Source organism: Pelobates fuscus, chromosome 2 (genome assembly GCF_036172605.1).
Source record: "Pelobates fuscus isolate aPelFus1 chromosome 2, aPelFus1.pri, whole genome shotgun sequence".
In the NCBI taxonomy this organism is placed as follows: Eukaryota; Metazoa; Chordata; class Amphibia; order Anura; family Pelobatidae; genus Pelobates; species Pelobates fuscus.
This window is the reverse complement of record NC_086318.1, coordinates 80,418,263-80,433,747: the sequence shown is the minus strand read 5'-3', so window position 1 is coordinate 80,433,747 and position 15,485 is coordinate 80,418,263. Positions and strand designations below refer to the sequence as shown.

Genomic DNA, 15,485 nt, shown 5'->3' with positions numbered 1-15,485 from the left:
CAATCCTATGGGGAAGCATTGTGATTGGATCAGGCTACCACTTCTGCTGATGTCAGCAGGCAGTGGGGCAGGTTTAAAGGAAACAGAGCCAGAGCTAGCAGCTCCAGACTTGAATACAAGTAAGATTTTGCTATTTCTAGAGAGGCATGAGGGGACCAGGAGGGCTATATGATGGCTTTAACCCTACAGGGTCAGGACTACATGTTTGTGTTCCTGACCCTATAGTGGTCCTTTAAATTAGAAACATTTTTGAGTTATTTGTTTGGGATTTGTTAGCGACTTTAAGCAGATAGGTATATTGGATTTTAAAACATAGTATGTGTGCTCCAAAAATACAAAGCGAATGAATAAAAAACGAAACAGGAGATGTTTCTATAGATAAAAAATAAATAAGAATACCTTTTAATGAAGGATCACAACAAAATAATTTATAATTACTTTTCCTAAAAAAACACAATTTAACCTCTAGATAGGGGTATAAAACACACAAGAGCATCAATTGCTTACAAAAGTAGTAGCATAGACTTCCCAAATGGGGATAACTGCAACAGTTTCAATTAATATAGAAGCAGCATGATGCAGCCCAAAATGGGAAGTTTAGAGAAGGCACAGAGAGGGTTGAACAATGTTTATTGTGATTAACACATGTGAGTGCAATGGATTTTAAAGGGTGTGATCCTAAACTGTGTTCATTTATCTGTAGCACAATCAACCTTTTGCCCCACCTCTTACCATGTTGAGTGTGAATTTTGAGTGAAGCACTAAACACATGTGTGGTATGTTCCTCTGTTATTGTATGTACTTGTCCAGTAATCCTACCCTCAGAATGCATATTGCAACACTAATGGATTCTTCAACACTATCCGCTGTGCATATGGTGTTGGGTAATATTATTTTCATGCAAGATCACTGCAGACACCTTTAACTTACAACACACTACTTGCAGACTAGAGTCTGCCCACTGACCTCCTTTAACGATTTGACAAATAGTGACTCAGTATCTGCACATTATAGTACAAAATTCTACCAACTTCTCACAACAATGGTTCTAGACCAGACCCTGTCTTACATGGGCATATTGCAGAGCCAGATTAATCACAAGGCGGCGGCCTAGGGCCGGCTGAGAAATTAGAAAGAAGGCCCTGTGCCACTCACAAGGCGGCGTCCTAGGGTCGGCAGATAAATAAAAAAGAAGGCCCTGTGCACCCTCAACTGCTTGAGGGAACATTGTGCTCAGCAGCAGTAACAGGTATAAATCACTTTAAGAGCTTATTTCTGATTTATTTCTCTTTAAAACATAAAACAAAGCAAGTACCACTTTTTCTTATGTATTTTTGATATACTTGACAAACTGTGGAGCTTAAGGCAAGTTCCACAGGCTTTGTTAATTGAGAAAGGGCGTAGAGCTTGCCTTAAGCTCCACCATTTGTCAAGTGTAGGAAAAATACATAAAACAAAACTAGTTCCTAATTTGTCTTGTGTTTTAAAAAGAAATAGAACGGAAATGAAGAAACCAAGAACAGATTCTGAAAGAGGAAAAGAAGATTAAACAATAGGAGAAAGTTAAGTTTCAGGTGACAGTGCAACTTTAAGGCCAAAATAGACTGAAAACAGAATTTACTTGGAGAATGTTTCTAATTTGGCAATTTTTTACCAAAATGTTGGACTTCTATCTAAATTTACAGCAAGTCTCACTTTCGTGAATAACCTTCTTCCTGGTAGATGGAGATGGCTTGGTCTTTCTTGGATTTCAGGTGGGCTCCTCTGCAAACCGCAATCGGTGCTCTATCACCTGTGATATTTACAGCACTCTCTTTAATCCCTAGATATATTGGAAATCCCACTCATGCTTGAAGGAATGGGTGTCCACATGGAGGAGCTTACTGCAGCTTGTAAGAAAAGAAAGTCAAGATACACAGACTCATTGACTCATTGGGCACTGTATACCTTCCTCTGAAGAATTAAAATCCTGTTTGCTAACATTGTATTGGTATTTTACACGTTTTCTGAAAAGGAAAATAAAATAAATAAAAGGTAAAAATTTGTCTAATCTGTAAAGTCAATACAACTGTGTTCCGCACTCTAATATGGTCAAATATAAATAAATTTCAACAAATCTTACTCTGTACTCGAAAATATTCTCCAGAACCACCTATGCTCTAGATGTGCAATGTGCTGTATGACGTTATGTAATTCAGAGGACAATGTATCTTGTCTAACACTAAATGTAAAATTGATACGTGCAATGGGAAGTCAACCACACGACCGAGAGGGTTTGAGCCCTCACAATTAGCAACAAAGGAAAACATTTAGAGATGGTGCAATGATTTCAAATTACAAAGATAAGCTTTTCATTAAATATTGTAATACGTTTTCATATTTAGTCACATAGTCCATTATGACCCCCACAGTGTCAATCAGCTTTGATTGCTTATTTAAAATAATATTTTATATTGTTTTCAACGAGGCTGTCAAACCGCACATTATAGCTCACAACTCCACACACAGGTTAAGAAATATTTATCTATTTTGTTTTTTAATGCACACAAAAACTGAAATGGCTGCGGCACCAACTGACCTCCTTATTTTATATGCAAAAGCCCTTCACCATGAGTTAAATATAGAATTGAAAAAGGGCTGTCCTAGCTTAAAATAAAGAGTTTCATAAGCACTTTTTAGAATAGTAATATAAGCCCGGTTTTGGTCAGGTTTTTCCACTGGAACCTGCTACAGAGTTAAAGGACATGTTGCCAAAAACTATGGTTTTGGTTTAGGTAACCAAATCACCATCATAAACATAATTAGGCAGAAGGGACCCTGACAACTTGCTGTGGAGTTCCTTGTGGCTAAAAGGAAGACACACCTGTTTCTGCAGCAAACTCAAAATGCAACTTTATGCAACTGAAGGACACCTTAAAGGTTATTAATTTGTGACGGCCATCGTAAATTTGGCATCATCTTGCTTTGCAACTGTATTAGAGTATCTTAACTGTGGACGTGTATATTCATATTATTTTGTCAAATAGTTTTATAGAAGATATTTGAAAATATATGTATAGTGCAATATGGCCACCAACCCATATGTTCAATTGTTTGCTCGGAATGAAATACAAAGGAAAAAATTTGAAGATGGTGCAATGATACATGTAGGTATGTACATAAGTTGCAACAGAAAATGTATTCATTTGGTTGTTAGCCTATAAAGTTACAAATTAAGTCAAACTATTATGTAGAATACCCACTAGGTGTCACTGATGCAGCACACAATACGCATATCTATAAAACAATCCATCTGTTCCTAGTAGCAGCGATTTGTTCACAAACAGGAAATAAGGCAAATAAGAAAAAAAAATAGAATCAATGGAAAAATATATTAAGATAAAATTACATAAGATTTTCCCAGAGTATGACAAGACTCCAAAATTCCATGTGGTTAAAGGACAAAGTGGTGCATGGGTCAGCTGTTCCCTAGTTTCGCTTAAATTAAGTCAATAGTTCCTAGTCCCTACATATTGCCAGCTGGTCCATGTTCCTTACATCCAAATGAGTCCACCACACATAGTATAAAAAGAAAAGAATAATAAATCAAATGAGTAAATAAAACAAATGAACAATCACTGTTAGTGCAGAGGGAACATAGCCACCGAGGCCAGTGGTGGTTAGCGCACTTAACGCGTGTTTCAACCTACCCAAATTACCTGGATCATCAGGAGTACTGAAAGCTGTCATGGTGATAATTGAATTTAAATATCCTTATTCTTACTGGTTGATTATCAGGTCACCAGACACAGTCATCCAGCCTATAGTTACATGGTTATAGTTACATAGGCTGAAAAAAGACTTGTGTCCATCAAGTTCAGCCTTCCTCACATTTGTTTTTTTGCTGTTGATCTAAAAGAAGGCAAAAAACCCCAGTTTGAAGCACTTCCAATTTTGCAACAAACAAGGGAAAACAAATTCCCTCTTGACCCCAGAATGGCAGTCAGATTTATCCTTGGATCAAGAAGCTATTACCCTAGAGTTGCAAAATTATATAATTGAATATTCTGTTTTTGCAAGTATGCATCTAGTTGCTTTAAAACATCTGTACGGACTCTGATAAAATCACTTCTTTAGGCAGGGAATTCCATATCCTTTAGACATGTTCAATTCGTTTTGTTCTGAATGCAAATTCGAATGTCTGAAGTGCCACATTTCGGAATGCCGCACCATACCGAAGTGCCGAAGTTCTGAAGTGCCGAATTTCGGAATGTCGAACCAAACCAAATTGCCGAAGTGACGAATTTCCAAGTGGCAACTTTCAGAAGTGCCGAAGTGCTTCGGGTTAGGGGTTGGGTTAGGCTTTGTGATTGGAGTATGGTTAGGGGTTGGGTTAGGTTTAGGGATAGGGTTAGTGGCTGGGGTTGGGTTAAGGGTTGCAGTAGGCTTGGGGTAGGCTTAGGGGATGGGTTAGGCTTTGTGATTGGAGTATGGTTAGGGGTTGGGTTAGGTTTAGGGGTAGGGTTAGTGGCTGGGGAAGGGTTAGGGTTAGTGGTTGGAATAGGGTTAGAGGTAGGGTTAAGGGTTGGGGTAGGGTTAGTGGTTGGAGTAGGGTAGGGGTAGGGTAACCCTAACTCTATTCCTATCCCTAACCCTACCCCTAAACCAACCCTAACCCTACCCCTTAACCCTAGCCTACCTCTACCTCTACCCATAACCCTATCCCTACCCCTAACCTAACCCTACCCTTTAACCCTACCCTAACCAACCCCTACTCCTAAACAACCCTAACCCTACCCCTAACCTACCCCTACCCAAACCCTACCTCTAACTCTACCCCTACGCTAACCCTACCTCTAACCCTACCCTAAACCAACACTACCCTGACCCTACCCCTAACCTAACCATACCCCTAACCATAACCCTACACTTACCCAAAGTCCTGAAGTCCCGAAGTGCCAAAGGTCTGAAGTGTGAAAGTGCTGAAATGTGTCGAAGTGCTGAAGTGCCAAACCGAAGTTCCAAAGTGCTGAAGTGCAAAAGTTCCAAAGTGCTGAAGTCCCGAATTTTGTAATGCTGAACCAAACCGAATATTTTTCCCATGCACCTCCCTAATAATTACACAAAACAAGAATAGTCCAAATGAAGGATGGTTTTTGAAAGAACAAGATGCGGTGAATTTAGATAATGAACTGGAACCCATTCTACAAAAATAAAATGGCTCTAAGACTAAGACCCAGCACTCCGTCAGATTTTAAGCATCTGGAAAGTCACTAGAAAGAAAATAGACCTACAAAATACAATCTTTACCTTGAAATTTGATTACATATTTTAATGAAGATTTAGACCTTTCTTTATAGATAGAAAAAGGGATATTATATATTGGAGATCTGCTAGAAGGCAAGGATATAAATGCACTGACTAATCTACAAACAGAATATAGACCATACCAAAATGAAACTTTTAAATATCTGAGAGTAAAATGTACTCTCAATAAATATGTAGATAGAAAAGATTTGGGTACGGCCAGACAGCTTTTGAATAATATGATCCAGCAGAAAAATTATAAAAAACTGATGACAAAATGTTATCATTTGTTAAAAAAATCTAAAGATAGTCCATGTCCCGACAGCAATAAAAAAATGGGGGAAAGAGCTTCAATTGCCTATTCACACTTAGACTGGAATCACTCTTTGAAATTATCATACCAAGCTATCCACTGTTTAAATCTTAATGAACTACAATTCGACCTTACGCCTATGAGGGCACTATTATGTATGACTTTAGAAGGGCTGAATCAAGTTCAGAAAAACATATTTATGCATTTTATGACAGCAACAAAACTACACATAGCAAGAAATTGGAAATCAAAACAAGTTAACTAATTGGTCTGTGGTTAAGACCCAGTTTATTTTCCCGGTTTAATGGAAAGAGGCATCATGTCATATGTTAATAAAGAAAACACCCAGTATTCTCTTTGTAATAATTTGCTCAAGGAAATGGGTGAAGAAAGGTAAAGGGAGAGAACATATGGGCCTATGCCTATAACTATATATCTGAAGGTTGCTATGTATACATAAGGAAGTCACTTTATAGATTCTCTAACACCAAGTCCTATGTTGTTGTTGTTTTTTTTTTTCTCAATATTATATGTTTATAATTTAAACATTTTAATTTCATTTCAATATAAAGTACAAGAAAAAACACATTTGCATGTATTACAGGGAGGATTTACATTGATACTTTTAGCACCAACGGTGTGAAACAAAAACATAACTAGTATGTAAGATTTCAGATCATCAAACCATCTAGAGCTGATCTATAGCTCCTGAAAGTTGTTTAATGTGTTGTTTATGCTCCTTTCACCAAGTGTCAGAAGGTACTACACTATATTATTTTCTCTCGGTTCTTTTCGCTCCACATATCCACTGACCATCTCCTGGATTCGACACTATCTACAATGCGCTGCTCCCTCATTTCCATACTGCCATATAAATACCTATATATTACTATATAAATATCTATATATTTTCAACATTATTCACTAAAATGGGAAACACAAGATATTTACTGCTGAATTTACATTTGTTAGCTCAGTGGTTCCCAAACTATGTGCCGCAACAGGACTCCAAGCCACCCTCCTGGCACATAAGGTAAGCAAACAGGAGGGTGGCTGGAGATATAAAAAAAAATCACTTGTGTGTGTGAGTGTGAGTGTGTGTGTGTATGTATGAGTGTATGAGTGTGTATGTGTGTGTTTGTGTGTGTGTGTCAGTGTATGAGTGTGTGTATGAGCGTATGTGTGTGTGTTTGTGTGTGTATGTGTATGAGTGTGTGTATGAGTTTGAGTGTATGAGTGTGTGTATGAGTATTTGTATGTGTGTGAGTATGAGTGTGAGTATGTGTATGAGTGTGTGTATGTGTATGTGTGTGTGTGTGTGTGTGTGTCAGGGTGTGCATCTGTGTGTGTATATATATATATGTCAGTATGCTTCTGTGTCTGCGCACACATCTGTGTATGTGCATCTGTGTGTCAGGGTGTGTGTTTTTATGTAAGTGTGTATCTGTCTCATATTATGGACATGTATCAATGTTTGTGTGTGTCAGGGTGCATATGTCGGTGTGTATCTATGTGTGTGTATGTGTCGTGTGTATCTTTTTTTTTTTTTTTGGAGGTGTTTATTTAATTCTTTATTTTTGCGTGCATATGATTCACAGAAATTCTGTCAATGCCCCAACAGCAGTGACAAACAAGCGATTAGACATAGCCTAACATTTAAAAGGCATTTGAGTATGTAGCACATTTTTTTTTTGTATAATGTAGATATCAGGTGAGATCAAACTTGCACATTTTGTTTATATAGTGGTTCAAGTTCTCCATAGGATTACTTAAGCGAGTGTTGGGATGTATGTCATCAGTGTAACAGCGGGAAGCCTGAAGTTTAACTGTTTATACAAACCAACAGTAGAGTAGTGTAGTCTAGAGTTAATCTTATGTGTCAGGTAAGCGTTGTGGTATATGAGGTGTAACTGCAGATTTACTTACTGACGTTTTGTGGAATGATAGGGTAGCAAGCTTAGCTAAGTTAAGTGTTTAGGTAAGGTACCATCAGGCAGAGGGGGGCATACAGGGTTGTCAGCATTAGGCATAAAAATAAAACTAATATTTCCTATAACAGTAAATATAACATAAATAGCATAGCATTAACTGTAAATGCAGCCACTATAACCGCTTTTGAGACTGTCGGTGGTAGGTTCCGCGGTGTGTGCCTTAGGTGCTAGCTGTTGTGAGATGCTGGGGTGGCCTCTGACTCTGGCAGTGTGGGAGATGTTGGAAGGCAGCTTATTCCCATGCATTGCGATAGTCCCTGTAGAGAGGCCCACTGAGTCCCAAAGTCCCGCCATAGGGCACAGTGTTTGCAAGTCACCCAGTCGTCAGGCAGGTATGAGCGCGGTGCTTTTAAAGCCACAGTGTTCAAGTGTGGGCTGCGGTGTAGTGGGGTCGATGTTTGGGGATGACCTCTCTGGGCACTCCCCCTCATTGGTCTCTGGCCCAGGTGGTAGGGAGTGCTGGTGAGGCATGTTTTGTTGGAGCAGGCACTGAGCCGTCATCTGGGTATTGCCTCTGCTGTGTGAGTAGGCATAATAAATGCAGGCAGCCGTTGTTCTTTCCGGTCTGTAGTCATTTATCAGGAGTGGTCACTGCTCGGGCTGTGTGGCTTACGAGCTCTACTTCAGTGCGCGATAGGGGGTCATCCATGTTTTGGCCAGTGGAGTTGTTACGCCGCCAACGGACATTTTAATGAGGCCGCGTGGGAGCCATTTACTTTCGGTGTTAAGTCGCCCTGTATCGATGCATTGATGTTATCTTGCATAATGGGGACCGGGATAACCCCCAGCGGCCCGGGGGGGGGGGGGGATGAACGAGACCGGGAGGGCGCCAGCTATGTTGTCACAGTAGCCAGGTTGGAATGCAAGGCAGAGGCCATCCGCACCACTCTCCTCCCGGGTAGGCCTCAGGTCCCAAGCCCCAGAATGTCTCTCCAGGACCCAGAATCACCCGATATCAGGTGCTCCAGCTGCACTGGGACATTCCAGGACTCTGTACCACGAACGTCCAGGGTTTTCAATCAGAGTAAAGTGGGTATTTTCCCAAAATTAGCTGGATTCCTCAGAAGCCATAGTGACCTGCAGCCTGCCAGCATGGCCGCCCGGCCCCGCCCCCCTATGTTAGTATTTATGTATGCATTTGTAGATATGTTTGTAATGTAAGGGTTTGTCTTAAACTATGTAAGCTTTTTCTATAACATGGATATGTGTTATGATTTTGCTAACATGGCTAAAAAAAAGAAAAGCAAAATAAAGATTAAATAGAAAAAAAATTAACTTTAATTTTGCAGTTTGATAATGTTTTAAATTAGATGCATCTAGTATTACTGACATATCCAGAGCGTTAAAACATTGTGAAGACAATAATCACTACAAGAGGTGAAAAATCATTTATTGTCAATTAAAGTAAAATATTAAAAAGCAATGCTTATACAATGCACTGCAATGGGAGAACTGGAGCCTGGTTCAGTAATGCAATAATCTGTATTAAACCGAGATGACGGCTGTAGAACACACTGTAGCTTGAAAGGCTCAGTAGCAGAGTCTCACATTGCAGAAAGGAACACTTGCACTTATAATGTTAACTAGATAAAAGAACGATACTAACGCTAACAGCTTGATAAAATAACAGTGTGATCGTTGATATACCTTAATATTGTAAAAAAAAAAGTGATCAGAAGAATAATTTGTTTACATACATAATTACAGTTTAGAAAAGCTTGTGCAGAAATGCATCTCTAACTTTGTATCAAATTGGCCTGTACTTTGATTGTCTAGAAGCAGGGATAGGCAACCTTCGGCACTCCAGATGTTATGGACTACATTTCCCATAATGCTCTTACACCTATAATGCTGGTAAAGCATCATGGGAGGTGTAGTCCAAAACATCTGGAGTGCCGAAGGTTGCCTATGCCTGGTCTAGATATTATGCCTTTTGGTTTAGATCTAGCAGACTTTGAACTAGATTCCACCCAAAAAGTTATGTTATATCCCGATGCTCTTCCACCCAACGTACATTTAGAACTAGGACTGACACTACTTTAAAGGGAACATAACTGTAGCTCCCTAGGTTGGTGGGGAAACCAAAAGATCTTTCCTGACCAACCCACAACCCATTAATGCATAGAGGGAGAGTTAAATCTATATACATCCACATGTATGCAGCATCAACACTGAATAACAAACACACAAAAAAAAACAGACTGGTAAAGGAAAAACTAGAGAAACAAAAACGATCTGAAAGGTGGTGTTGAGTACATGAAGGAGAGCAAATATCTAGGACAGAAAAAATCCTTGTACAGACCCTGCCTAGACCTTCCTCTGACTTTGTCATAAAACATCCTAATAGTATGTTTAAGTGAGCTAAATCTACTGTGGTATCAACAAGGAGAGCATATGAGTTGAAAGAAGCTTAGGGAGAATAGCACTATGCCCAATCAATCCAATTACATTAGGAGTTAATTTGTCATAGGGAACTTCATAAAATTGATCTAGTATTTAATTTATATAGATTTGAATGGTGTCTAAACATAAAAATGCCCAAATACCTTGAAGTACTTTTGGAGCATTTGGATTGACCTGACAGGTTATTCAACAACTCTTCGATTGAATTCAATAACTTTGCCACTCTCCTTTCACAAATTAATTCGTAATGAGTAATTTGACCAATACTGGAAATGTAGTCATTGGCACATGTAGAAATAGTATCATATAATTATAATAAAAACTTCTGTCACCCCTTGAGATCCTTTGTTTGAATGTGATATTAAAGGGACACTATAGGAAACATGGCCACTTCGGAGAAATATCCCATGGAGCCCTAGGCAGGTTTACAGTTTTCCCCCCTTCCCGCCATCCTCATCTCTTAATTTTTCATATATTTAATAGGGGAAAACACATTTATGGTTCCTGGGCCCCTACCTGCCCCCAAACCCTTATGGTTAATCCTTCTCTGCATCTCCCTGAAGTGGTCTGGGTGCGATGACACTTCCATTTATAAATATTACTGTTTTGTAGGAACGGCAATGTTTTAATTGAAGGGTAAAACCCAGCTCTAGTGGCTGTCAGGAAGACTACGGGCAGTATCCTTATGAGGACTGAGTCAGACTTGGTTCTCATTCAAATATTGCTCACAGAGAGCATCTGGTTGGCACTTCACAGCAAGTTAATGTGAATCTGCACTTGTCTCCCAATATTTCTCTATGGGAAAACATTGGATTGACTTGATGATCTCAAAAAGGAAGGCTTGGTGGCAGTGCAAAGACTAGCATAGTGCGGTTTGAAAGGTAAGTAAATCTGCTTTTTTATTGCAAGTAACACCTCACGGTTATGAGGACACTACAGTGTTAGGAATACTTGTTTATAGATATTCATAGTAGTAGAGTGTCCATGGTCCATTTTAGATTATTAGGCGCCCCTTATAAATTTACATAACACAGTTAAACTCATCTTTAATCCAATCACATCCACCGGCCGCTGCTCCTCTTTCATGTAAAACAAAATGTTTTTCCGTAAAGAAGCAGAAGTATTGAGGGCTATACTGCACCAATAGGACATTCCTCAAAGAGAAGCATTACGGAAATGGATTAATGAGCACCTTTCCCCTTGTATCCTGTGTCACACCACACAATTGATTAAGTAATGTCAGGATGCTCTATTATAATAGCTGGCCTTTGATCCTGATTTGTATCTTCTTCTTGTTTCCCCCTGTGCACTGCATATCCTGTTAACACCTTGTCTTTATGACTATTGGGAAGTGTTTGTGTAATCAAGTAACACCTTTTGACCAGCTAATGCCAAATGTGCTTTAAGTTCTTTGAATATGCAATTGACAGGACATGACTGTATTATGTAAAGACAATCCCTTTAGGATGTGTACAGAATTCTGTTATAAGATCTGTGTTTTCCCCATTAAATTTAGGAACAGTATTTTGTCATACTTATGATGTGTACTGCCCTCTAAGCCTATATTTCTGCTGTGTCCATTCCTTGTCTTCATACCTGAGAGAAAACATTGCTGTCTGCTGAATTTAAACCACAACAATATGGTGTCAGAAGTGGAGAGAGTCCAAATCGGGTAAGAACATTTTCTGTTTTATTTTTGTGTTCTTTGCCCTGTTTGGATTCTCTGAACAATTTTTGTGGTTGCAGAAAAGTAATGTTTTTTTGTTTTTTTTTGTTGTACTCTCAGGAGTTAAAAGGGTTTGAATCCCCAAGTAGCTGTGCAATATAATATTTTACATAATATTATATTTTATTACAGCATACTTTATTATGTTATGGGTTAGAGTCCCATGTTAAGTTGTTATTAAGTTTGGGTTAGAGTCCCATGTTAAATATGGGTTAGAGTCCCATGTTAAGCTGTATAAGAGAAAAAAATTATATTTTATGGGTTAGAGTCCCATCTTACCGGCAGGGGCGTACCTAGAGCATTTGGCACCCAGGGCGGAACCTGAGTGTGGCACCCCCTCCCCCCCCACCCCCATAATAAAAATGTAAGAAAACACCCACAATTTTTTCAATGTTTTCAATAATATTTATTGCACAAATTTGTAAACTGTATATCAACTTGAAAAAAATGGAACTATGAAAAATAAATTAACTTAGAAATAAATACAATTTAAATAGTTAGCATTTACTTAACAGTTAATACGCTTTCTATAAACAAAAAACAGAGATCCAAAGTGACCACTCAGTCTATTCGGCAGAGGTAATTTGCAATGATTCACATCCGCTGCCTTCGAGCCTTCATTTCTGCAAACTTATCGATTACTTCATCAAAGCCAATCTTCCTTGCATATTCATGCTCAATTGAAAGTATAGCCAGATTTGTCAACCTTGTCTCACTCATGGTTGAGCGAAAGAAATTTTTTATCAATTTTAATTTGGAAAAACTTCTTTCACATGAAGCAATAGACACACAGAGAGTCAAAAAGAATCTTAAACACAGTGACAAATTTGGCAGAGATTCACAATAATCCCATTTAACAATGAACTCCAGGAACTGCAATGCCGTCCATTTCTTTGCTTCTTCAACACTGATCTTGGCAGCTTCCAAATGCCTCCGAAGACGTTCAATTTCCCTAAAGATGTCTTCATCAGAGAATTCGTCAAAAATCTCAGTCAATTTTGGAGTATAATTACGAATATCTTTCTCTGTTGCCACAACCAGAGAGTTTGGCTGAATAACAGCAAACATTGAAAGGATTTTTTCAATTGCCTGGGAACGAATTTCCAACTCGTGATGAAAACGATCAAGGCACTCAAACATAGCCCTTTTCATTTCCTCTGGCAATGTGAGACCAGCGTCCTTTGCCTTCTCTCCTGGCATTGATTTACGGAGCTTTACTCTCCCTCTTCTTTCCATTGAAATGTCCATTTCTTTACACGTAGTAGTTGCATAACAAATGGCCTTCTCCACAATTTCACTGCGCTGATCTGCTAGAAACGCTTTCAAACCTTGTAGTTTCACAATGCACTTTTCAAGAGTGAGTCCCACAGTTTGCAAATATTTCTGTGTGATATTAACTTCTTCTAGAACTTCACACCAGAAAGAAAGGTAACACAAAAAAGAAAAATCACATACGGCTGACAGCAACATCTGAGCCGATCCTCTTGTGTCCACATTTTCTTTGGGATTACACAATTTTTCAAGAACTGAAGTCAGTTTTTCAAAATTTGCCCTCACTGGCTTCACAGCATCATAATGAGCGCTCCATCTTGTTTGGGAAAGTCTTTTCACTGTCACACCTAAATTCTCCATCAGCACTTCCCAACGATGTGTAGAAACCGAAAAAAAGGAATACACTCTCTCCAATGTTCCAAAAAAAGTCACACAGGAAGCAACACTTCCAAATGAGTGCACCCCACATAGGTTCAGGGAATGGTTTGCACATGGCATAAACAAAGCCTTGGGATTAAGCTCTTTTATTTTTGCCTGAACACCACCATGAATCCCTGCCATAGTTGCAGCATTATCATATCCTTGACCACGGCAAAGGCTTATGTCTAGTCCATCTTCCTCCAGATGTTGCAGGATATTTTCTGTGAGCTCAGCAGCAGTCTTTTCAGCAACAGGAAAGAAGCCCAAGAAGGATTCCTTTACTTCAACATGGTCCCCTTCAATATGAACATATCTGATCACTTCACACATCTGATCAGTGTGGGACACATCAGGGGTGCGGTCAAAAAGAATCCCAAAGTACTTTGCTTTCTTGATATCAGCCACTATTTTGTCCTTCACATGATTTCCCAAAAGACAAATTAATTCATTCTGAATTTTTGGAGAGAAATAGGAAGTCATTCTCTTTCCAGATGCAACAGCAGGTTTCAGCCTCATGAAATGTTCCTTTAAAATGGGATCATAGTTTGAGAGCAATTCTACCAATTCGAGGAAGTTGCCTTTGTTTGCGGATGACATGGTCTCTCTATGACCACGAAAGGGAAGATTCTGGTGAGCCAGAAACAAAGTTACATCCAAAAGGCGATGCAAAATATCCCTCCATTTCTTTTTCTCTCTGTCCACTGTTGTTTGATGGACATGATCAATGCATTTTTGTAGCTTCAATCCTGCTCTCAAGGTCTTCCATTTCTCCAAGCATGTAAGATGCTGCTCAGAAGCCTCATGATCAGACACCTTTGGGTTCAGTTTCCACCACTATTGAAACCCAGTAACAAAACTGGATGCCCCTGTTACTTTGTCATCAACAGCAAAAAGTCTGCAGCAAAAACAAAACAAACTTTGTTTTGATGGAGAGTACACCATCCACGTTCTAAGAATTTTTTCGCCATTAGGCAGAGCCTTATAGAACCATGCAGTGGTCAGCTGTCGACTCTTCCCTTTTGATTTCTCTCCTTGCCTTTCAACAGGACTGAATGGCCCATCCTTATTTTGGAAAGGTTCACTTCCCCTCTTAATAAGATCCACTCTTAAAACATCTGGAAATGGAACTGGCCAAGCAGCAACATCAGAATAAACTGACAGTCGAACAGTCTCCTCTTCTTCTTCATCATCATCATCAGAGTCTTGCTGATGCAGGCTTCTGCTGGAATCTCCTTCATCTACATCACTTTCACCGCTTGAAGATAAAATGATCTTCTCCAATTCTTGCGCTTTCACATGTGAAGCTTCTTGAGAAGATACTTCAGGCATTTCACCTCTGGATTCAACAGACTGAACGTCTTCAACACTTTCTCCTACTGCGGTAGATGTTGAAGGTGCAACATATTTTAAAATTGATCCAGACATCGCCTCAGCTGACTTTTCTCTTGCCTTCTTAATTTTTCGTTGCTGAGACCCGCTTGGTCGATTTCGCTTCATATTGGTGTTTTCTGCAGAAAAATTCTAAATTTATTTTGGCTCTAGTGTTCGCTAGTGCGATATCTGTCTTCTATTTCCCATCTTGGCATACCATTTGTAAAAGTAGACAACCCAGGGTATTTAAAGGGACACTATAGTCACCCAGACCACTTCAGCTCAATGAAGTAGTCTGGGTGCCAGGTCCCCCAGATTTTAACCCTCCAGATGCAAAAATCGCATCCAGCTTGCAGAACGTCCATAGGAAAGCATTGAGAAATGCTTTCCTATAGACTGTTTGAATGCGCGCGCGGCTCTTGCCGCGCATGTGAATTCGGCTCCACTCAGGAGCTGACGTCGGCTGGGGAGGAGAGGTCACCAGGGCCGAGGGAGCCCGGCGCTGGATTAAGGTAATTGGCTGAAGGGGTTTTAACCCCTTTAAACCCATTCAGCCACTTACCTTTCTCCAGCGTTGGGCTCCCTCGGCGCTGGTTACCTCTCCTCCCCCTGCCGACGTCAGATCCGAATGCGCATACGCGGCAAGAGCCGCGTGCACATTCAAACTGTCCTTAGGAAAGCATTACTCTATGCTTTCCTATGG

At 39.6% G+C, this 15,485-nt stretch overlaps 1 pseudogene; it reads right to left on the bottom strand.

Annotated features, from left to right (window-relative positions):
* Positions 1-12,313: 12,313 nt before the first annotated feature.
* On the bottom strand, positions 12,314-14,908 carry LOC134586166 (zinc finger MYM-type protein 1-like; annotated as a pseudogene).
* Positions 14,909-15,485: the final 577 nt, after the last annotated feature.